The sequence below is a fragment of the Syngnathus floridae genome, chromosome 6 (genome assembly GCF_059516105.1).
Source record: "Syngnathus floridae isolate MCC-2025c chromosome 6, RoL_Sflo_1.0, whole genome shotgun sequence".
Taxonomy (NCBI): domain Eukaryota; kingdom Metazoa; phylum Chordata; class Actinopteri; order Syngnathiformes; family Syngnathidae; genus Syngnathus; species Syngnathus floridae.
Window position 1 is genome coordinate 11895624 of NC_142418.1, and position 25107 is coordinate 11920730.

The window sequence follows — 25107 nt, forward strand, 5'->3', positions numbered from 1 at the left end:
TCCTAAATCCCCAAACAATCGATGAGTGATGTTGAAGGAAAGGTGATGGCTGAACATGTCCTTGTGGCAAAAGTAAGAAACACAACTTTATTCTCTCACTGACTGCCAACAAGTAAGTCAAGGCACAAGTGAACAAAGGAACAAAAGACAATATTACATAAGAAAGAACATCCGCATCAACCCCGCTGCCAATTGTGCTTGCTGGGTGAGAGGCCTGCTCCTAATGTCCGCCACACCCCTGTCCCAACTTTTTTTGGAGCGTGTTGCAGGCATCAAATTCAAAACAAGGTAATATTTAAAAACAACAACAAAAGAAAATAGATTTGATCTATTTTATCTGAAAACGATCTGCAAATTACTATAATCGTTTTTTATTTACATTGTGCGCAACGTCGCAAATTCATTCAAATTGAGATTTGTAAGGACATTACACCTAAATTCATTCCACGTGTTGCCACATTGGATTATTGTCCACCCTTTCCCTAGTTGGTACTTGACTATCTACATACAGATTGCCAATTCAATTCTGCCTGGTTGTTGAAATTGGTGGTCCGGCTTCACTGAGCATGTAGTGAGCGAAGGGGAGCCAGAGAAAGCTCATCTGGACTCCATCAATGCTTGGTAAATCGAGCCTACATGGAGCTATTGAGCCAGACCTTGGCTCCCACACACCATCACAGAGAGTCAGACAATGGCTCCAGATTCAAAATGACGCACACATTGTCATGATCTCAAACCAAGTGCAAAAATGTAAATCTGTTCAAAGATGGCTGTAAACACTCTCAATGTTGGGCTTGTTGTAGCTGAAAACGTGAGTTGAATTAAAAAGATGTTTTGCTATTTGGATCCCCCTTGAATATAAAATACTAAAACATTTTATCGTCTGCCGTCAATCTTTATTTGTTATCTTAACTCCTCTGGCCACATCCAAAAGGTTGTTATTACGACTGTCTCTACGGGTCTAGTCGACAAATAATTATGAAAGTTTGTTTTATATTGACAGCTAGAGGTATGAGCTATAGACAGTTTTTTTTTTTTTTTTTTAATTCAGTTATATACAGTTTTTTTTAATATCCTGATAACAATATACTGTATATTAAAACAGTATTTTTGTTTAAACTCAGAACCTTTCTGATACATCACTGCACTGGTAGTGACAGTGTTCAGTTTTAACACATTACTGAGAATGACAACACTGAAAACTATCAAGATGAGCATGGTAAAATGTGATGAATTAAGAATTTAGCTAAAAAGTCAGAGCCCACATAAAGGTAGCAACTTTGGTTATTTTCACCATCTGTGAGATTTTACTTCAGTTTGAACTGAAAAGTTCTACCAAAAGGAACCCAGAGTCTAATATCACATTGTACCTCTCTGTGAACCTAAAACACGTCACCCATTTAAAATGCATTGCGTGTGCAAGTAATCGCGGTTTTCGTATATGCAGTACGTCAGAAAAAAAAAAGTTCTTTCGCAAAGTGGCCACTTCAGTAATAGTCATCATTTACAGATGAATGACTCGTTACACCCTTATTGCAGAGCAAAATATTTAATTTAAAAGGAGCAGTAAATTGGAGTCATTTAAAATAATGTCTTGCTTCATCCCATTCACTCTACGTGCAAAGTGATAAGTGTCTGAAATCCACCCCATAATTTGGGCAACTAAATCATCTTAAGTGCGCCACAAGCTTCTGTACCTCACCACATTCCTGTGCCACCCAGAGTCCAAATTACTGTAAACGAAACCAAAGTCACACCATGGAAACAGAACAGTGTCAGTTTGGAAAGGAAATAATTTATTTCAACATGAATGAGTTTCTCTGATTCCAGAGAGGCTCTACTCCTGTTTCTTATTTATTTATTTATTTATCCATTTATTTTACTTATTTAATTCCTTTATTTAATTCATTTATTTATTTGCTGACTTACTCACTTACATATTTGCCACAAGTACTTTTAGCCATTTTAGTCATTCATTAGTATGCCGTGATAGATTCCCTTGTGGCAGAAACGTCAATATGTACAGTAATAGTGACAGGCAAGACTATTGAATGCTCTTCCACTAGATGGAAGGTACACTTAACTTGTTGCCGTTCATACAACAGAATAAGAACGTATAGTGTAAAACCTAAACCTGTTTATTTGAACATTATCGACAGTATGTCATTAGTTCGGTAGACAAATGTAGAATATGTCCACTTGATTTCATATTTTAATAATACCTGCCGTCTCCTTTTACATACCTGAGTGATATTTATCAGTCTCAAATTTCATTGTCTCTGCTCTCAGAAATACCTGGGAGGCCCAGCAACAGTTTTTACCCAACATATAATGTCCGTAAAACACCACAGCAGCAGCACCCAATGTCTGATATTATGTACATGTAAGAGTCACCGCATATTTAAGTTGAATAGAATGTATTTTAGCAAGGCATTTTGCGCAAACATCAGAATGGCATTGTCCATCCTATTGGGCAGCTGTTACACTTTCTTTTATCGACCCACCTCTAATTCCACTTCCTTGGTCCAGGGTGAAGAGTCAAGGTGATGACGGGCCAGAGAGTTCACCACTAGGTATCTCTTACAGGTCTCACTTTGAATAGGGGTTTGTTCCCTGACATCTCAGTCTCTCATCACCACCCCATCAATCCCCTACATCTGTGACCATCCCCCACAGAGACAGGCCCCCATTTAGTCCCAGAACGGTTCATACTTCCCCACAGGTCCAGGTCTCTCACAGTGTGAAAGCATTCTGACAGCCTCGATTATCTATTTATGGCTGTTTATGGCAAACATATTGAAATACCATGTGTACTGCCCAAGAGGATGAGACCATCCCCCTCGTCATATCCATAATGGAGGCCTTCTCTTATGCTTTCATCCACACCGAGGTTCCCTGACCCAGTAAACGCCTGCAGGATCAAGGTCCCCTTTGGGAATAGAGGTGGATGTTATCATAGCAGTCCTGCCCAAGTGAATGTATGCCAATTAGCATAGCTGGAAAATGTTGTTTTGCTAGTCGTCTCCACTAAACCCCTTTCCCGATTGCTGGTGAGCCAGAGGCATGTGTGAATGTGTATACTGTATGTATTCACTTTGCACGCATGCAGGTGCCCATACTTGCACACACACACTTGCACACATTTTAAGTTTCAGACAGGTTTATTGGGTGTTTGCACTGGAGAATCAACATGAGCTTGGATGACCATTTGTGTGTTTTTCCTGCTGTCTCCTGTGGGAAAAGCAGGTATATTAGACGCACATTTAGAATTTATTTTACTGACAGCCTGGGACATTGGGCTGAATTGTGACACACACATTGCAATATTCAGTGCAGAGAATTCAAACGACAGGCAAATTATGTCACACTTTAAAGAGCTCGTATGTAATCTGCGAATGTATGAATTAGGCTTTGCAGCTGTATCTGTTTTCCGTGTTTTGCGTTCCTAGTGTGCAGGCAGCATATGTAAAAGGATGAAAGTTAGCCTGTGTTTTTATGTGTTTGTATCACTGCCAACTGGAGCTGGACCAGATAAACACCCATTTGTAACAACTACAGTCATTTTCACGCCACATGCTTGTGATTGTTGTTTTTTTAATTATCCAGATTGTCCAGCCAACATTTAACTGTTGTCTTTCATTACAGTGACAATGACACAATACAGGAAGAAGCAAATCCAAAGTCTAATATTTAAGATAAAAACTAACCATATGCTTAATACATTATGGATTGAGTGGGTAAATATACAATGCTCTATATACAGTAAATGGTTGCGTCAACAGCTTTATCCTTAGTTGGCCATAGATTGCAAATGAGAATTTTAGGAGGCAGTGCAAAAGTGGAATAAAGTGCTTGGGGCCTAAATGTAAAAGTGGTGTGTGCAGTAAAACTAACACTGCTCATCAAACCTGGAGGTGGCAACATCATGCCGTGGGGATGCTTTTCTTCAACAGGGAAGTGGATGCTGCCAATCCTGTAAGAAAACCTGATGGAGGTTGCAGAGGGCAGGTGATTCATCTTCCACTTCCAATGACCTGAAACGTATAAAGCCAGAGTTATGGCTTACAGTGTAATGGAATGGTTTAGATCAGGAGTCTCAAACTCGCGGCCCGCAGGACGAATGTGTCTTTTTGGGAGCACGTAGTACTTGTGTGAAAATATCTTTTCTACCTTGAGCTTCAATAAGTCCAAGTATAGGTCCAGACTTACTGATAAGCATCTTCAAGCCCTACTGAGGTCTCAACTGCTCCCTTCCTCACGCCAAATGTGGTTCAGTTATGCGAGAGGAAGCGTTGCCAGGTCTCTAGGCATAAGTCATGTTCAGAACAATCTTAAAGTTGTGGTTTAATTTTAATAACAGGGGTGAAAAGGTTTTTATTCGAGCTTAAAAAAAACCCAATGCGGTACAGCCTCACCCCAAACTCTACCTCGAGTGGCCCCCAGGTAAATTGAGTTTGAGACCTCTGGTTTAGATCAAATCAAAGACAATTCTCTTTTTAAGAGTGCGCAGAAGAAGAAAGAAGATTTGGCAAAAATTCAATGAATTTCAATGTCTGGTAGCATTGCCCCAAAATATTTTTTATTCTTTTATTTTCTTGTCGTTGTGAGTGGCAGCCTCCCAGCAGTGTTCTCTCTTTTCTCTTTATTTCCTTCTTTCCACCACACCTCGCCGTGTGCGGATCGGCTCGGCAAAGGCAGATATTTTTCCTGTGCCCTGGCAGCCGGGATGTCTGTCTGTCTTCTCTCTATAAATAAAGTGAAAGGATATATCTCCTGCAATTACTAATTACGGCACCTTTTATCTATTTTCGAGAAATGCATAGCCTTCTCTGACCAACTGGCAGTGTGGCAATTTCCCATGTTAGTTGAGAAAGTTTTAGATTTAGTGTACAGTTCTTTAGTAAATTTACTTTGGTGGAATTGACTTGAATCATGAAGTGAATTTGTTTCAGTTTTGTGTGGCAATACAGTATAAACAGAAATTTTGTATGTAGAACTTCCCATTTTCTCACATTCTCGTCCCCTCACACTGGTTTAAGATTGTGCAGTACCTCGCAACACTTCCACTTTTAAACATTTGACAGTTCAAAATGCACTATAAATTTAGCCAACCACAAAGCCTAACCTCACACAATGCACTGAAAGTGAAAAGCATTGTTTTTGACACAAGGCACGTTCTTTAACACTGGATCTTAAGCCAGTCTTACCACAATACCAAATACTTGTACTTCCCTCTGGAATAGCGTACTGTACATTCCTACATCCAATAGCCAAGCACACCCTGTCCTATAACAAAAATGATTTTCCACCATTTACTCTGACTGAACAGTCCTTGGATAACGACAGTTAAACACTTAAGCAATATGCAAATGGGATACAATGTGTCTTCAATCATAAATTTTTGGATACGGTCACTTTCTAGGCTACGATGTAATGAAAAATCACTGGATGCTAATAGTTATGTACTGCTGATGATTTGATAGATTGTCCTTGGTGCATTTGCTGTATATAAAACTGTGACTGACACCAAACATTGTAATGGTTTATATCCTTGTTTTATTGAAGGGTGTTTGAAGTAAATTATAGTGTTATTATTATTCTCATGACTATTTTTATATGATGTCATATAGCCACATACTGTTTATATTGCTTTGCCTGTTTCCATTCTGTATGTTTGAATGTATTTTGTGGCTATGTGAGAAAACATTGGCTTGTGGTTTAACATTTAGCAAGCAGTTTAAGGATCTTCGTCAAAATGCTGAAGACTGGAGTAAATTTTGCCGAAATGTTTTCATTTCACTCTTCATCTGAGAGTAAGGATAAGGTGGGAGCAAGTGACTTTACTCTTTTGGCGTCTGACTGCATACTATCTTGAGGAAAACATGTGGAGATTGATTGTATGAAACTGGATTCCTACTTATAAATCAGTGTCCATCATGGCTTCAACATGGCATTGCAATCAACTCAGTCTTGCATGCTCAATCTGCAGTATTAGCACAACAGTCCGCAGTCAATGAATATATTCCTGTTTTTCTTCTGGAAACCCAACCGCAGCCTGATTGTATCGCTGACATAATATCACAGAGCGACATATACAGACTACAATTATTAAGTTCTATTTAGTGACACAAGGTTTCACTTGACACGTTGCGTTTATATTAATCCAATAGTTGTCCGGTTCTGTGCTTCATCAAACATCAAAGCCTGTCAGATGTCAATTGCTGTAGCATGTTCATTTCCATACTTTCCACCTAACAGAGCCAGGATACACAGGCTAGATCAAACTTCCAGCCTCCACAGTTAAATGAATGTCATGTGGTATTCAGCAAGGGATCAGGAGGTGCCTTTTGTCTTAACAAGTAAACAGCTATTTGTCTTTGAGTTTTTTAAAAAAAAAGCTAAAAACACATTAACATGTGGTGTATTTGTCTTTACCCGTTGGGTTTACAGCACGTACATTTTTTTATCATCGCATGCCAAACCCTTGACTGGAGTTCACGTTGGTAATGTTTTATTTTTTTTCCGTTGCTGATGCAAAATGCAGCAATGTGATGCTTATCAGCATGCAGCTGGTGTATGACTGGTTTATGCTGGTTTATCTTGGAGTCAATGGAAACTCTAGTGTCCGGGTAGAAGTTATGAAACGAAGCAGGGAAAAGACTGGCTACGTGTGGTTGTAATAAAAATTTGAAACCAGGAGCCGCACACTCGTCCATCTTGGCAGGGAATCTCCGACACTGGAGAGGAAGACTAGCAGCAGCGGTGTAGCCAAGCAGTCGTCTAAGCCCCAGTTCTTGCTTACCCCTGGAAACAGGTTTTCCACCCTTTATTAGATCTGATTTATAATATTTGTGAAGCACTGGGAAACACAGGTTCATGACACCATGCGTTCTTTGGCAGACAGAGAGTTGTGTGCATTCTCAAAGGGGTAATGAGCTAAAATGGCTGCAAACAGAATGCGGGGAGCAAAAAGGGGATGTGCGTGCCAACCTCTTGAGTTTATTTCTGTAACAGAACTGTCTTGATCCAGTAAAAGACTGGAATGCTTTCAAATTGCGTATTTCATGCGCTCATTGTTCCAAGACTCCATGCACAGTGGTTTTGGAGGAGATGCAATCTTTCACACACATTCTCATCCCTAACTCTCAAGTCATTCCAAGTCTAAAGGGTAACGCACAGACTCTGTCTGCTGCTTGGCTAGGTGTTTGGATGTTTTAATGCATTTGCACTTTGTACAGTATGTGAGTGAGTGATGATCCCCCTGAGTTGAAGTTTAGACACGTGCCCTATATACTGCTCTACTAAGCACTTAATGCAGTTTAATTTGAAACGGAATGTGTGTAGCTGTTTGAACCTAAGGTTTCCCCGCAAAATTTGGATGCAGGAAGTGGCAGATACTGAATACTGAAAAAATATTGTGCTTTAATCACATTTTGGATTTTGCCACGGTATCTATGGGCTCTCACAACATTCCATAAATTGTCCTATAAATGTTGAGCGTTAATCTCAGTTTTTTTAAACTTGTTTAAATAACAATGTGAAACAAAATAATACCTGACTAACCTGTCTGTGAAACGCTATCCACATTCTGAAATGCATCGGAAGGACTTTCACTTCAGCTACTTAAAGCATTTTGGACGAGGATAAAACCAGGAAACTTTTTTGCTCGTAGTTATTTTTTTTAAAGCACCTCTTTAGCACCTATCAACTCATTTACCGCCATATAAATGTCATAGATCAATTTTAACAGTGAATGAGCTAAATGGTTTTAGGCAATTATTTGTATTTGATTGTGAATGGCATTTCAAACAAGATGGTCGTGGTACCTGTTAGAATGAATGTTTCTTGTCAGTCCTGTTGCGATTGCTCAATGTTAAATCAATAACTTATTCTTTTCAATAAGATTTATTGCACAACGACCTTTGTAGTCCAAGTTTAAATCTGTCCATGTATCTTGTCATCTCTCACTACCTTCAAGCCCTCATCAAAGTCTTTCTCAGCGTTCCTCCAACCTTTGAACGACGCAGCATGTGATCTAAGATTTTTAAGATGACTCTGGGTTTTAAGGTCACATCATTGTCTGTGGCCGTTTCTAGAATCTGCTTTGTACTTGTGCAGCAGCTTTTAATTAAAAACGTTCCGCTTCATTGGCTTGCAAAGTCAAAGACTAATGCGTGCTCTTTCTGTTGTTCTGACAAATCTCTTAATATATTTGATTTGCTCATTTGTTTGTTTTTCAATGATCTCAACTTTGGAGTTCGCATAAGCAAAATGATTAGCTTAGTACTTCATATTACATATGTGCTTTGTTCTTTTTCATCTGAGAAGTAAAATAAATAAATCTTCAATTTTTCAGTGGAGCGAATGGGCACGGTAGATCTCTGTACATGTCCTGAAGATGACCCAGTGTATTGGCAGAGTCCTGCAACAGCTGCATAACATATTCTCTCTTTTCTTTCTTCCAGTTCCAGTTTTGACCTTCGACTCAACTGACTTGCCAAAGACCAAAAGACGCAGCGGTATGTTTCAAGTCCCTTTTCAAGAAAGTTGTTTGTGCTTTGGTATTAAATATTGAATCGCACCTAACAGGAAGCAGACATAGACTGACACACATGCACACACAGTCTGTCTGCTTGCCCCTACGGTATGGTTTTAATTTTAATCCATAGTTCCACTTCTCTCCACCTACCACAGTGTGTGAATCGGATGCAGAGTTTTAATGGCTTTTTCTGAGCTTTAATTACACACAAGAAGTTTTTTTCCCTATGCAGGATGTGGCAACTTGTGTGAATGGATGGTTTTATTGGTCTCGACTCGTACACAACTAGAGGTGAGCAGTTGGTGATCTGCTTTCAATGTGGCCGGCAAACAGTGCAAGATTTGTACGGTCGTGCACATTCGTGTGAGTAATACGAGGTGGAATCAATTAGAGATGTGAATTAACCCTGGAGGTTGCTCATTGATCCCTAGAGTTCTTTATCACGGTTCTGCTCTGGAAGTCTCTTTTTGGCAGCCTGAATGCATGCAGTGCCGCTCAAAAGGGCTGTTGGACCCTCTGTTCTGTAAATCATCCCATGACTCAGAAGAACTACTACTGAGTTGTATAAATCAATGAGAAAAGTTGTTGAGTTTGGTTTGGTATCCACTCTAACTTCTTGATATCCCCCTGTTGGTGAATCCCTTCCAGCAGGAAACCCCGGAGGCTACTTTAGGACAGGTTGATGGAAGGAATTTGAAAGGAGGCCTATAAAAAAAACAAAAAAAACCACAGACAGAATAGCACATAGAAGCAGACAGATACAGACTTAAACACTTGTAGAGATATGGAGGAAAGAGAGCAGGTGACAGGGAGTTGAGGAACGTTCCACCAAGTCAGACGAGGGGATATGAAAAATGACGGTTGCAAAAAGAGCACAAGAAATAAAAAAGGAGGTGTGGAAATTTGAATGGAGTGGAAACTGGGCTTGAGGCCACTCAGCAGTTCCTCCAGAGCCCTGCCAGAGCAATTAGCCATCAGGAGTTAAGAAAGTGAACTTAAAGAAAGTCCAGCAAGGGTTTGCTGGGATTTGGATGGTGTTTTAAGCCCTAATGTGGGAATGCTTTTGGATCCTTGGTCTTTTTTTTTATGGAGAAAGACAGAGTTTGTCTGTCTTTTAATGGGATCAAAGCAGCTCAGGTGAAGCATTCTACCCGCACACACACACAATAATAAATTCTTAATAATCTGGCGTGTATTTAGGGAAAGCGCTTACTTTACTCATGTCTCCCTAATAAAAACATTTTTACTTTTGAGAAAACTCTTGGACCTGTTAAATATTGTAGGTAAGTTGTTTGAAAAATATAAATACATTTAACAAGCTGTGGTCTTTTCTGAGGCTGTGTGTTCAAAGTAACATGGCTGTATATGCTTTTAAATTACTCCATGTGTACTTTATATAACAATTAATTGCATTCTTTTAGAGCTGAAATTACCCTAGATAGCCAGAACTGACTGTCATAATGGCTATGGTATGATTTTTGTGATTTGTAGTATTATTTAATCCGAAAATGTAGCTTTGCTAGGCTTTCATTGATGCATATTCATTTTTGCCCAATTATAACGTGAATGGATTTGAGTATTTGTGTAAACACATTGACAAATCAATGGCCCACATTTGCGGGAGTATTTTGTATAGCACAGTCTGCCTTTCACTGCCTTGTATAGCCCATTGGGGCAATTTAGCAATCAAGGGCGGAAGCACTCTCTCATAGTGGCCAGGCAGTAGCTCTACTGTTAAAGGCATTTGGACCTTAAAGCTTTGTTGTTTATGTAACCAAGAGAAAGCGGAAACTCCCTCGTGGCTCTTTTAAAAAAACAGATGCCGGAGAGTTTTGCTTTGACTTTTTCATGGTTTATTTGCTATGCAGGAGATTATGGCATTTCCTCTTTGACATGAATCTTTCCTCAATTTATGTAAGTCTGACTCAAAATGTGGATTGATATGTAGTTATACAAAGGCTAATTATCAATTGGTTGTTTTGACAAATGGTAGTATGTAAAAAAAATATAAATCGGTCACCTCTTCACTTCACAATTGGTAATTGCTAAAAGTAGGACAAGTAATTCTGCTTTTCATTAGTTAGTCTGTATGCGTTTAGCAATAGAATAGTGACTCTTTCTTACGTACTGCTATAGTTCTCTTGACAAAAAAAACCCTCAGAAAAGCGAAATTAACGTAGAACACAAGAGTGAATTTTGCTTTTGTGATATCACACATGATGATAGCTTGAACACTGTGGTTTCTATTTTTATGCCCAGAGCAATTTTAGGAAAAGGTGCGGTCTAAATCAGCGGCAGGTTCGACCTTGTCTTGGTATTTTAGACACGCGAAAGCAGGTGCAGCCGGATTAGCCCTAACTCTTAAAAAAAAAAGGGTGTTTTGCACCATTGTGGATGTGCACACAACCGACTTCATCCGCCACCAATAGAAGAGGCTCCTCACCTTCCCTTTAAATGCAATCCGCAAGGGGCGCACTGATAGTCCTTGACATGACAGAAGAAGAAACTGATTTGCAGGCACGGGGAGAACATGCAAACTCCACACAGGGAGGGCTGGAGGTGGAATCTAACCCGCACCCTCCGGACTGTGAGGCAGACGTGCTAACCAGTGCCGCCCCAAATTAAACCATCCATTGCTAATATTGTAGGACCTCATCCGATTGTCTTGTACTTTTATCTTTATGGACCCTTTTCATTTGTCAAAGGGGTTTGTTTCTGCCTTACGGCTGACACATAATTGGATTTTTAACAATATTTCTCACAAAAATGGAAATGATACAATTGATATACATTAACCACCATTTTTAGGTATGGAATTTAAAATGAAGATACTAAATATCCATTTGAAGTATTGAAGTGGAATCTTGTTAATCTTTCTTGGATTTGTTGCTTCACGGCCATTTCTTGATTTGAACTGAGCTGGCAACTTTAGGGTCTGAGATATTGATAGATTACAGATCTACACCTTTGGAAGTGCTTCATGCATTTTCCACAGTAATGGAATAATTGAAGGAGTGTGTTTTGATGTTAAGCTGGCCTCTGCCTTTGTTTAAACAGCAGTCACCTATCATTTCCATTTCTGTGTGAGAGGGCCGTGCATTAGTGGCAGAGGAAAATGAATGACCCATTTGTTTTTTTCTAAAAATAAGCTTTTTCAGGAGTACTTCTACCCAATATAGCCCTCACAGACTGCCCCACTGGCATGTGTGCTGACACATGCACAGGCGAGGTAACTCTCTGCGGCCATGCGGTGGATTACTACTTCTTGTCATGATGTGATTGACAAATTCATTGTTTCATTGACAGTGTGTTTTTCATCATTTCTTTTTACACTTTGAGAAAGTACTGTCTTATGTCTCATTTATTGACACTCAGGCAAAAAATACAGTGATTTTACTTTTAGGCCATATTACCAAACACTAAGGCTACAGCCGAGCAATGAATCAATCTGTTTCTTTCTGTCAGTGACACGTAACTGTGTTTTCCGTTTAGTGTGATTCAACGCTTTTGGCAGGAGCACTGTAAATTGTTGAGTGATAGACCTAAGGTGAAATGAAATGATGATGAAATCCTTAATGTGCTCTAGTAAAACTGATGAAATTAAAGTCAAACACACAACATAAAAGGTTATAGCACCCAAAAGCAGTAGGAATTGAGCTGCAATTGAGCTATTCAACATTTTTTCCCGTGATTTTTAACAACAGTCAGCCAGCCAAGACACACATTGCATCTTTTGTTCTTAGTAGTTAATTCCCCAGCCCCTCAAAAGTGAAGTACCGGTAATTGTAGTATTTAGCAGACTTCATGTAATTTAAAATTAGTATTTTATTTGGACTATGTTAGGATTGTACATCTTAGGCAGCGTGGCTCAGTCGTAGTGTGTTCGCCTCTCAACTCTGTTTGTGGGGTTGATCCTCAACCCTGGTGACCATGTTGAAGTGTCCTTGAGCAAGACACTGAACCCCAATTTACTCCATTGTGGACTTGGCAGCATCCTACATGGCAGCAGCTTCCCATTGGTGTATGTATGTGTGTGTGTGAATGTGATGCATTGTAAAGCTCTTTGGGCACCATGTAGTGTATATAAAAAGGTATATAAGCGCAATCCATTTAGCATTACTATTTAGGCCAGATTCAAACTCGGGATTGACCGATTATGGATTTTTATATAATCGATGCCGATATTTAGAGTTCCGGGTCAACCAATGACCAATCTGAGCTGCCAATTATATGGCCGATTGTTAGGGCCGAAGTTTTGTGGTTTAATAGCTTGTGGTTTAATTTATTCATCTATGTGAAGACACAAGTTATGATAATGATTTATCACAATAATGATCAATAATTATGTAACAACGTAGGATACAGATAGAAAAACGTCAAACAACCTTTTTTTCCCCATAAAATTTGTTACCCTTTTCAAATGATCCCTTCTACATCACAATGTACTGTTCCTTCTAAGATATTTGAACTCCAGCTCACTCACAACCCTAATGATGATGATCGTCATTCTATAATACTGCGGTCTAAGATTATTTCCCTCCATGACGTCATGCTTATGAGAGCTAGCACCTCCTCTTCCCAGCACAGCTGTTGTTTAACCAAAGTGATATAATTACACTAAAACTAACAGAAAGGTTCCTAGGATTGTAAATGCTTGCTACTTAGCAATTGCAACTCGTGAGAAATACGATCTGAATAATTGTTCAGGTCACCTGTGGGCATCCTCCCCCCCCCCTTCTACTGTCCTTCATCTGCCCACCCTGATCACATGTTGTTATTCATTGCTTGGACATGTTTCTGCCAGCACAGTAGCACATGGTTAGGACGTCTACCTCGCAGTCAAAGGTTCTGGGCTCAAATTTCGACTTGGACAGTTCTTTGTGGAGTTCTCTCCCTGACTGCATAGAATTTTGCGGATACCTTTGGTTTCCTCCTGCATTCCAAAACATGCATGTTAGGTTAATTGAAGACCCTCATTTGCCCCAAGGTCTTAACAGCTGCTTGCCAAAATGTGTCCAAGAATTAATTGCTGACCAGCTCAGGTTATACACCGACATCTTTGCAAAGTCAGCTACTGTAAGATCCAGCTCACCCATGACTGAGAGCACGAAAAGCTATGGAAGATGAATGGTTAGCTAGGTTAATAATGAGGAAGTAAAATAATAATATACTAAAATATCAGTAATAAAACATAGTAAATACAAACAAATATGGGCTGATTGGCCACTTAAGGCATTTTTTTTCTGCATGCAGACAGTACAAATATCAAGATAAGAATAGAAGAAAGTTGGGTTTGAGCTCTATTACATGTATCACATGTATCTCAAGAATGTGTCTTTGAGTTATTTTACCTGTCTGCGTATGTTCCTACAGCTTTTTCCTTTGATTGTAATGTTTTTGAGTTCAAGGGAAGCCAAAATTGAAATGAAATTTCATTTAATTGCACATCCCTAACAGAATCTCAGCATCCTACTGAGGACACCTGTGTGAATGCAATTGTGGGGTCATATCATGAGTTGGCGCAACATATGATCAACACAATGTTCCCCTCAGCCTATAAAGATTCAAGTTACATATTTCCATAAAGATTACAATAACATCACTGCATTGCATCCGGATTGGCTCTCCATGTATTCATCAGACAACTTTCATTTGCTTAAAACATGATATTCTTTAGACACGTTTTTCAATGCTTGATTTGTTGTAACAAAGTGATGACAATGCTCTTTTCACCCTATTGTGTGTCTTCTCTCATACTCAAACCATTTGCAATTTTTTACTTCAGTGAAACCATGTGTGTGAAGGGCGGTTTTGGCAGTCCAACACCTAAATAAAAGAAACAATGTTACCAAACAACCAAACAAATGAAACAGAAAATTTCAAACTATTATAATGTAATTGGCAGTCATGGGAAAATAACTCAGAGATGATTGTTTCGTGCATTTTAATTATACAGAAAGCCCCATTGTCCAAATTCTTTGACACAATATTCAGAATATACAGCTCTCAAGAACTCCAACAAGTTAACTAGCAATGGCACATACCGGTTAGCGCTACAGCCGATGGCAGTAATGTAGAAGGAATAATGCAACCCAGAAGGCAAATTGGGTGAGATGTCTTAATATTACTTGGAAAGGGTAACATTCACATTAACCATACTTAAAACGGCAAGGCATCTTTAATGACACATTTCATACACAAAGGAACTCAGTGAGCTTCAAACAAGCAAAGACACAACACATACAAGCACCTAACATCATTCTGGAGCAAAGAAAAAAAAGTATTGTGCAAAAACAAAACATACATTGGGGCTAACTTCACTTATGTTGGCAGATAATTCCATTTGTGAGCTGCACAAATTGCTAAATGCAGCCTCCTCACCATGTTTACGTTGAATTTTGGGCTCCACTCATTAACTCAAGTCTGCAGATATCAGATATATTATTAGGGAAGTCATTAGGGAAGGCAAAATCATAAGACCTCCATGACACCTGTTTCACTCGTGCACAAAAATTCTATGTCCTGATTTAGATTTCCAGTCGTTGGCATGTTTTATGTCAGTGTTACCTTAGCAACGGCTTCCAGAAAGTCAATGTGTGACCAATTTTGTGGAAACAAGAAGGATCAACTAGTTTGTTTCATGAAAAACAATGACTCTGGCGACAAGTCTTAAAAACAGCACGTAGACTTTTATGAGGGGACCTCGTCACCGAATTCCCTATGGTGCTCAATTTCTTTTAAGTTTTTTGGTGAATTGTTCATGCTGCTCTTACTCTCGCTGTTGTGCTGTAATGATATGTTATGATTTTGATCTGTTTCCTATTTATCTCCTCTCCCTCGTGCTACACTTTATGTGTCAGCCGCAACTTTCTTCATCATGGCCCAGCCAGCATAGCACATTGGAGACTCGGTCTGTGGGTGGGAAGCAGTTGCATGCAAGGCACACTTTGGGCCGCGTGCCGTGGACTTTTCTCCCCCCGTAAAACCTCTGTAGCCCCCCCCCTTCAATCACTCCATTTTTCTCTCCTCTATCTTCACTCTCCCTTTCTCACAGTTCCTGCACTGGGGGAAAAACTTATGGTGTGGTTTATTTGTTCTGGTTTGGTGTCAGTTCTCACATGTCCTTGGCAGGCTTTCATACCTCCATGACAGTAGCCTGGATTGCGAGGGATTATCATGATATAGTGTGCACGTGTGAGTCCCCCTTGACAGTTCATGCCGGTGTCTTTGCAACGCAGTGTGGTTCAAGGTCAGAAAAAGAACATGTGTGTGAGATATAGCTTGTCACTGTTACTGTTGGAGTAGCAAAGTGCTTGACTGCCAGTGCTCTAATGCTGCCACAGAGCTTTGTTCCCCAGCAGTCAGGCTCATCTCTTCTCATCTCCCCTCTGCCTCACCTTATGTGCATCTGTCTTGTTTATCTTTCTCCACTGGGGAAAAAGCTCACTGACCTTGTCAGGGATAGTGTGAGGCCAAAAATTCAACTGGTGATTTGAGGGGAATGAATGAGGAGACAAAAATGAGCAGAGGCTTTGGGACATGAAGTTGAAGTGAGAGGCAGAGTCTTTCCATCCAAGTCTTTCCACTAATCCTAAATTGCAGCCACTGGAAGACAGCATCCTTCTCGAAACATGTGTTCACCATTAATCTACCCATTGTGCGAGACGGCCTGTTTTCACCAGAGAGAAAAATGAGAATGTAACAAAGTTGCCCCTAAATCCTTATATTATTGACATCACATTCAGGGATATGAAATGGTTCTATATGTACTTATATTGTTTAATTGGAGGAGTTTTGGGGGTTTACGCATAAATAAACCATGTTGAATTTTCAAATGTGGCATTGTTCAGCAAAAAGACAAAATGCAGCTTGTATTTCTCTAAAGAGAATGACTTTCATCTGTTGAAAAGAGTAAACTTGAGTATAGCTTTGGTAAATATAGTTGGCTCAAATGTTGTCTTTCCAGCCGCAATTTGAAATGAGTTATTCAGGACCAGCAGTGTGTCACGAGTCAGCAAAAACAGTCTGTTTCTATTCAGTGAGGAATGACCTCTTTGTCTACTTTCCAAAACATCCATTGAAACATTTTAGTAAACCATTTTTTACTTTTTTGTTTTTTTCATTATCTTCCCTGGTGGCATTGCTGCATGCGCCATAAGCCTATGTGACTTTTTCTATGAACAGGAAAGTATTCAGAGTACCTAGGTCGTGTTGACCAGCAGTCACCGACAGCCACTCTGATATATGAGTTGGATGTAGAAGGGGAGAGGAATTAAGGCAGTCTTCTGCTGTTGGGAGGCACATAAAACATGACAAAAGCGGCATTAAATATATCTACGTAACATTTGCGGTCAAATTTACAACATGCCCTAGGGAGATGTTAATGCCAAATTTATTTTTGCAGCACATTTCATAAGCCAAGCATAAGCTCAATGTGCTTTAATATGGAAAGCAAGATTTAAAATGTATATTCAAACAGACAAATAATAAACAAACAACAGAATAAGGACGGTAAAAGTCTGTAATGAGAGATATATTGTAAGATTAAATTTGTATGATAGGGCAGAGCAGCACCATTAAAATATTTAAAACAAGTAAAAATTAAAATGGATTCTATACTTAACCTGGAGCCAATTAGGGGAGTTTAAAACTGGAGCAATGGAGAGCATGCATTCTTTTTGTTATTTGAATATGTTTCTTTGAACCACTTTTTGTTACTCATGACTGTGAGGTTGAAAAATTTAAAAAGTATTATTCCCAAATGTTGGTACAATATGAGCCATACATACTGTATGGTCATAAAACAAAGCGCCTGCTATGCTAAAGAGGCACTGGTAAATTTAGCAAGTTTGATTATTATTAACAATAATGATGCTTAATATAGATGGCAGAATAAAGACCTCTCTTTTCACATATAACGGTAAATGCACCAAGTTTGGTCGATTTCAATTGACTACCTTGTCATCTGACCCTGCATTCATTTTCATAGAGGTTTGCCGTGATGCTCAATGAAAGGCCTACATAGACACTGAGCATCCTGCAGGGCTGTGAGCTTCAAGTAGCAGTCCAAATATACAAAGTTATTCTCAAACAACGCATGCCTGCCAACGACAACACTCATATTTATTTATGTATTTATCTAGATTTCCTGTGTACTAGTTGAGATGTTGGGCGTTGTGGGCCATGCTATCTGAGGGCCATTTGACAAGTCCTGGCGACGTCGTGCTGTATTGCATTAGGCTGGGTTATTTATCCCGGCGACTCATAATGCTCCTGCTGTCCAGTCGAGCTGGCAGCTTGGCTCACATACTCCCGCTACGAATGTTTTGCTCTGCTGCAGCCTGAGGGTTTACTCTCTACGTGCCTGCATAAGTTATTTGTTGTAGTCAAGACTTTCTCTTTGACTGGTGCTAATGGTTTTTTTTTATATATTTGACAGTAAAAGAAAGGGAATGTAACTATTGATGGACACGCACGGACACATTTAAGTTTCTCAAGTTGTTCATTAAGTTGTGTGCATTCTTGGAAGAAACATTGCTGTATATCAAAATTTCTTGGGGGAAAAACGGTATGTAAAAAAAAGAAATAATCATTCTTTTAGGGCTGACTGCAGTGATTTTTCGATAATGCTTTTGCATCTCTTTCCTAAGTTTGAAGATGGGATTCAGGATTCAGAAGAACCTTTCTGCATCACAAGTGCAATAAAGGGATGATTCGAGGAAAGTGTGAGCCAGCTCTAATTATAAGCTTGATCAAAAAGGAACGTTTTAAGCCTATTCTTAAATGTAGTCATGATGTCTGTCCACACAAGAGAATGATATCAAATTACTCATAGGTCAAAGATAAACACTCAAAAGGTTGCGAGCCTGATGGTTTAAGAACTGACCATTTTTTATAGAACACATACAATTTTAGAATTTCTAATAGCAATTTATTCAATACAGTTTGTGTAAGGTGGATGAAATATTGTAAACTGAATAAATATTTGATCAAACTGGAATAACTGCCTCCATTCAACCTATACCGCTGATCCTCAGTCCGTGAGAGAGCTGGATCTTATTTCAGCTGACTTAAAGCGAGAGGCAGAAGTTAACACATTAATGCAATTAAAACACACATTAATGAAATGGCTTTACGGGTTGTTCCTACGTTGTTCCTACTTGTGTTTGTTTTACAAATATATGTCAAGGTTGGGACAAGTTACTGTTCCATGGCACAGATAAAACATTCAAACATTCCCATATCCTATCTACATACGCCTCCTGTTTATAGCAAACGTCAAGTCCAATTCTTCACGGCAAGGTAGCTTTATTTATACAGCACATTTCATACACAAGGTAACCCAATGTGCATTACACATAATTTAAAGTACATTTAAAAGCATTTACAAACAAAAGAAGTAGAGAAATTAAAAGTACCTCACTAAAATGACTAAACTGCAACAAGATCATTTGAAAGACCTGCATCGTAGTTATGGGAAAAGTAATTGCATAGTTTTCAACCTGGCTTTGAAAGCATTTACACTTTACTTCATTGGTGGCTTGACCCATTTCCATTTATTTTGGTTAAGTTGAAGGAAATGTGCATTCATTCACTCAATTTGTTTTAGACACTGGCACAATTCTAAATTGAACTGCTGTCATTTGGGGACATTGAGGGTAACATGCAGGCTGAACAAAGTGAGTCCAAGGAGGACGATATAAAGCGTCAATTGTTATTAAGTCAAGACAGCAAGTTGAGGGATTCAACTGTATCTTTGATCACCTGTATCATTTTGATATTGAGTTATTCTTGGGTGATTTCAGGTGTTGTATAAGTTTGTCATTGTGCTTATTTGTGTCCTGAGCAAATTTGTAGCATTTATCCGTTGAAAGAAGTTGTAGCTTTATTTGATTTTGGAGTTCATCAATGACAGCAAATATTGCTGAGTTGTATGATTTCAGAAAAAAAAAGTCTTGCCATTGCTAACTCTTTGTTAAAATTATAGAGGCATTGTCTGTACATGTCAAACTGAATTTGGAGTTTAGTTAGCCAGTTGCGCTCTGACACAGAGCAAATGTGTAACATCATAGGCCTCTTTTTTTTTTTTCTTTTACAGTCAGCACTCCTGACGCTTTGGTTGCATAAAACAGACTGAATTTAGATTTGAGCTACACGCAGGCTGACAGATTCCGCACTTCCCTGATACGGCGATATGTGGAGATATTTTTGATAAATCAACTGGCTTTTTAAACACAGGCTTACTTTTAGTAGCTGGTCATAAAGAGGAATGATGAGGTAGTTCATATGACATTGTTGACCAATTTATGCAAGCTTTATGCATTTACTGAATAACACCTCTCAAGTGCTGTTGTTTTAAACACCAAACAACTTCTTCAGCTTGACAGCATGATTACAACATTTGTCTTTTTGCAGAATATCTCACTCAGCTGATTCGTATTTTCAAGTTCCATTGTTGCATTTATAAAATATGAGCTATGAAAGGATCTTGAATATGAGCCGAGCATAAAGTGGCCTCATCGTGATTCAGCCATGGCTAACTGGGGTGCTTCGTGTTGGCAATGCATGACAGAAGTTTGACTAGGCTGATCCTCCATGACATTGCCGTTCCCAGTCTTAGCCAAGTCCCAAATCCTAAACCATCAAGTACAAGTCAAACCTCAATTTTTTTCCTTTTTTTCAAGTCGCAAGCACTCAAAATGTTTCAAGTCATAAGAACCCCATCTCTGGTTGTAACCAATTTTTATTTTAAGTAGTTGAAAAAAGACAAGCTGATCAAACAATCTCTTGTTGCTGCTGACATAAAACAATAACACCAACCCAATGATTAGATGAACTTAACTTCAGTTATTCACATTCTGAGTCGTCTTGTACGCGATACATTTTCTTGTCAACATATTTTGCACGCAAAGAACAAACCTCAGTCATTTTGAACCCAAAGGACTTAAAATACACCCTCATGACTGAACAGTAGCTTGTTTGTGTTACTCAATAATGCTTAATCAACAATCCAGAGCAAACTATAGTCTGTCATTATCCCAAGGAGTGTGCCAGTTTGGCACATAGTGAAGACTGCTGTCTGTTTCAAACAGGAACTTAGTGAGACTGCATCATGCATGCACACACGGATGCACGCGTGCCACAGTCTGCAGTGCAGGTCAGAACATGTCCATAAGCACACACATACATACACACTCACACACTATCATGCCAAGTGAACGTGCAAACTAAACGCAAAAGTGCAGCAGTACACGTGAACTAATTTACAGCCACGCACAGAGATTTACTGCATGCATCATTTAAATATAATAGTGGAGTCTTGTGGTTGAGATGAGTAACGTAAAGAGAGATTATTCACGACTTGGAGAGAGTGCTGGATACTGCAGGAAGACATCTTTATTTCATTAGGCAGGATAGGAATAGTTCCACAGGGCCCGAAGGCATTTATTACACAAAGACTGGGCTCAGTATGGCTTCTATAGTAGGCACAACACATAACATTAACTAGCTCCTCATTATTTGGGATATTCTCATCAGACGGAATTCTGACTTTGTGTGTCTTGTTCACTGATAGCAACACGCGCATATGTTTACTGTGTCCTCAGGTCTCTCACTGTATTTGTTGCCCCTTTGCTTTGTGTATTTTTTCTGAAAACATCTCAACAGAAGAGCGTATGCACGTGCAAACAGACTTGCGCGCGCACACACACACACACACACACACACCCTCGTGCAAAATGAATGACAGGCTTCAGAGTTGTGCTTTTGTGTTGACGGTTCACAGGAGCTGGGAAGTTAAGTGACGAGCATTTTTTTTTTTATTCATTTTTTTTAGCTGTTTGATTCCTTTCACATGATGGAAGAGAGGCTATGGAGAGACATGCTGTCATGGAGTGATGGATGATGCTCTTTCATAAGGCCATCACGAAATTAATAGGCAACCCTGTGAGCATTGGAAGTAGCAAGCAAAACGAGGACGACCTGTGCTTCCCAAACATCAACTAACTGTCAGACTGAAAATGTCAGCAATTAAAAAACAAGTGGTTATAAGGGTGGTAACATTTGCCGCAGTGGTGATCAAAAAAGACAGCAGGCAGCGGGGGCTCAGGTCAAAGCCAGGACAAATAGACTTTCAGCAACACTCAAAGAGGGACGAATACTTTAGATATTTGAACAGCATGATGCTTTTGCATCAAGTTTTGGTGGAGTTTGTTGAAAGGCAGCTTTCCTGCCATATATCAACGACAATCCTCACACATCTTTCCAACAGATGTGGTTAAAGTTTAATGAACCGACGAGCACCAAGACAAAGAGACTACATGTTCTCTGTCTAATTGGCTTATTTGATTAGGAGATTTTTATTTTGTTCTCCATCTGATGTCAGACCAAGGATGTAATGGAGAATGAGTCAGAGCTGGAGACAAAACTCCAAAAAGAGGACACCAACTCACTGCAACCATACAGTTCTGCTTTTCATTTACTTCGAGCTCATCATTTTATGTCTTGGCTGCAATTTGCTTAAATTCATTTTCCTGAATCAAATTGGATGAGTGCACATGGTTGAGTGTTCTGGTTGAGGTTGGTTTTTTCCTAACAAAACAAAATGGCAGTCAGACCGCCCATTGAGACCCTACACTCTGCTTTATATTAATGCAAGACTAGGGATAGGTTTTAGTCGTAGCCCACAACTTAAATACATTCATTTTTTTGATAAATGGTCTGCTGATTGTGCAAAAACGCAGGGAGGTAATAAGAAGTAACAAAGCTCTTCTCTCATCGCTTTGGGCTGATGAGATGATTCGAGTGTATGGGAAAAGTTGAGAATTCAGCAAAAAGTTTGCTATTAAATAGTGACACCAGTATGGTAAAACCATAACTCATTGGTTTTGAAAGTATCATCTGCTCCTCTCGCGGTTAGTTGAGACAAATGGCTGACGCTTGTCCTTCACACTGACACGCATGCACACGCAAATGCAAACACGCACACGCTCATCAAGAAAACAAAATGCTGTAAAGGGTGACAGAATTATTATTTATATCAGTTGTGGTTGTTTGTGTTTGTTGAATCAGTTGGGGTTGTTAGTGTGTCTACAGTTATTTTTAGTCAAGTGTGTAAAACTGTTTAGGGCTATAGGATTAGTGCTAGGAGTTTTGCAGGGGGAAAAAAAACTCCCCAAATCATGTTTTGGGCAAGACACCAAGCAGAAACCACAACCTTGTGAAGCTATGAATTCATAATTTAATAGCTCTGGAAGGTTGTGGTTCCTGTGTACGTAAATTATTAGCAGAAAGTTTATCACTTTGGGCACACAAAGAAAGTAATGGCAATGACAGTTTTTATGACTGTGCTGATAATATTTGGAAGACTCCAGATCCTTAATCTTTAATCGAAGAAAGAAAACGGAAAAGAGGGTTTGGGATGGATACTTGCTGTGTCTTGAGAGAGTTTTCTTGAACACTGACGTTCACTTTTTTGAGCAAAGATGAAATTGGTGTACTTTTTTTTTTGAGTGTGCATATTATTATTTTAACTTTTTGCATTAGTTTCCCTCCAGCATCAAAGCTGACTGGAAGCCACAAATGTTTGACACTGATGTATGGATTCCTGGGTCATGTCCCAGGTTTTGCGATTGTAGAAGCTACTGTATATCAACATCACTCTCCAACAGTACTAGCATTGATTGAAAAATAATACATGAATTAATAAATGAACATTGAAAATGGTTTTCTGATCTTTGTAACTACTGAAGATAATATTAGCCATTGCGCACAGGAATGGTTACCTTTCACATTTGAAATGGTACGGCACAGATTACCGTTACCTGGGAATGTCGGAATCTCTGGTCATCTGTACCAATTTTCGTACGTTTGTGTGTATTTGTTCGTGGTAAATACATGTCCATTTATTTAGTAATGAAATGTAGCAATGTGTCAATTTAACGTTTATTTAACAACATAATGAATTCAAACTAAAATGAGGGTGATCTCTTGTCTTATTTATTCTTTTGATTTCAAGGCTAAATGTTTGCAGTCTAAAGTACAACTAAAGGTATTGGCGACGTAGTTTCAATTCCGTTGTGAATCTCATGGGTAGCTTACTTGAAATGACCAAATTCTGTTCTCTCATGCTTCCTTTATTTCCCTATCTCATCTTGTTAAATGAGATGAACAGCATAATTCCAAACATTTAATAACATAGCTGACTCATTTTCCAGTCACTCTTTGTCTTTATATTTTATGAGAGCAACACATTTGGAGTCTTGTCCAACTCTCCAATGAAATTAGTTCTGATGTGTGCCGTAAAGCAAACCAGACATATGATCCTTTTTGCATCCATTTGTCTTTTTTTTTTTTTTTTACCCAATGTTGGATTTTCCATCTCTTATGAAAACCTCTGTGAACAATTATAGACACTACAATAGCAATAAAAATGTTTGACACAATTAAACAACCACATATAGACTTGTAAAAAAATAAGACTGACTAGTTTGTTTTTTGCTTTATTTTTGTGCACACATGGACTTTTTATTAATAAAATTTGAGTCGACCATGATCTTCTCTCGCGCAACACTGAAAAACAACTTAAATATGTTTGTTTTAACTAACAGGAGATTGGCATAAAAAACAAAACGGCAGAGTAGTGACTACATACATATACATAAAGTATATGACTTCTATGTTATAGGGATGTTTACAACAACAATGATCAAGGACCATTAATAACAACAATAACTAATAATAATTTAATTTAATAACAATTAACAACAACTTCTCTAAATAAAAAGGTTCCCTAAGCTATTGCTGCAATAGAAATTAATTGTTCATTTGTGTTAAAAGTAAATCTATGCTACTACATGTTTTTCATCGAGTAAATGTTTTATTAATCAAGGCCATAAACTGACAAAGATGAGGAATGTGTGGTAAAAGACGCTTTTTCTTTCGGAAACGAAAACACCAGCGAATGTTTATGATCCATGGTTGAAGAATAAGATCATGGTTTTTGGCATTCGGATTTCACACTGCCAGCGACCGCCGCACTCCTCCTGTGTACACATTTGAAAAACAATAGCAGTGATGAGTGGTTTGAAGGGAACAGTGCTGAGATCCGTGACTTTATATACAGCAGGCGTGCCAGAGCTTGATGTAATGCAGATTTTTTGTTTGAAGAACAGAATTTGAAGTTTAAATTGACGATTTGCCAGAAATTTAGTCAAAGCTCCAGTAATAGCTCTTTGAATCAGCGGCAAAAACATGACACTTGTGGTACAATGTATTTTTTCCTGTGGTAATGAATGCAAAACTTCTTCTTCTGGGCACGCACCCAACTCAGGCTGAGAAGCTGTAACATTAAAGTGTACAATGGAAACATTTCAAGTGAGGCTAGTGGAAAATGGTGGTTTAAGTACCATTAGCCAAAGATCTTTTTCTTCACTCTTGGGATCATACTCTGAGTCATTATAATGACGTACTCTATGATATCAAATGAAGACCGGTAGCCACTTTTTTTTTTTTTTTTTTTTTTTGGACATCATAATGAGAAGTCATTGGTGGTCCCAAGATGGATTGTT

General features: G+C 38.9%; 1 protein-coding gene and 1 long non-coding RNA gene across 7 annotated transcripts in view; one reads left to right on the forward strand and one right to left on the reverse strand.

Annotated features, from left to right (window-relative positions):
• The window catches only part of znf469 (zinc finger protein 469), a 160242-nt gene that overhangs the window by 23093 nt on the left and 112042 nt on the right, over positions 1-25107 (forward strand). For 2 of the 5 annotated variants that reach the window (XM_088377677.1, XM_088377681.1), the window contains exons 1-2: positions 5675-5824; positions 8466-8519. The gene's annotated coding sequence lies outside the window, so the exon portion shown is untranslated. Of the gene's footprint in view, positions 1-5674; positions 5825-8465; positions 8520-10329; positions 10454-25107 lie in introns of those variants that run through there. The other 3 variants (XM_088377676.1, XM_088377678.1, XM_088377680.1) reach the window with 2 other exon arrangements.
• Positions 3168-11080, reverse strand: LOC148396556 (uncharacterized). 2 transcript variants are annotated; one of them, XR_015858902.1, is made up of 3 exons: positions 10983-11080; positions 3909-4034; positions 3168-3231 (listed from the first exon to the last, which is right to left on the reverse strand). It is a non-coding gene; the product is annotated as an uncharacterized LOC148396556 (long non-coding RNA). The 2 variants fall into 2 exon arrangements; XR_015858901.1 differs by lacking the exon at positions 10983-11080 and adding an exon at positions 5467-5523.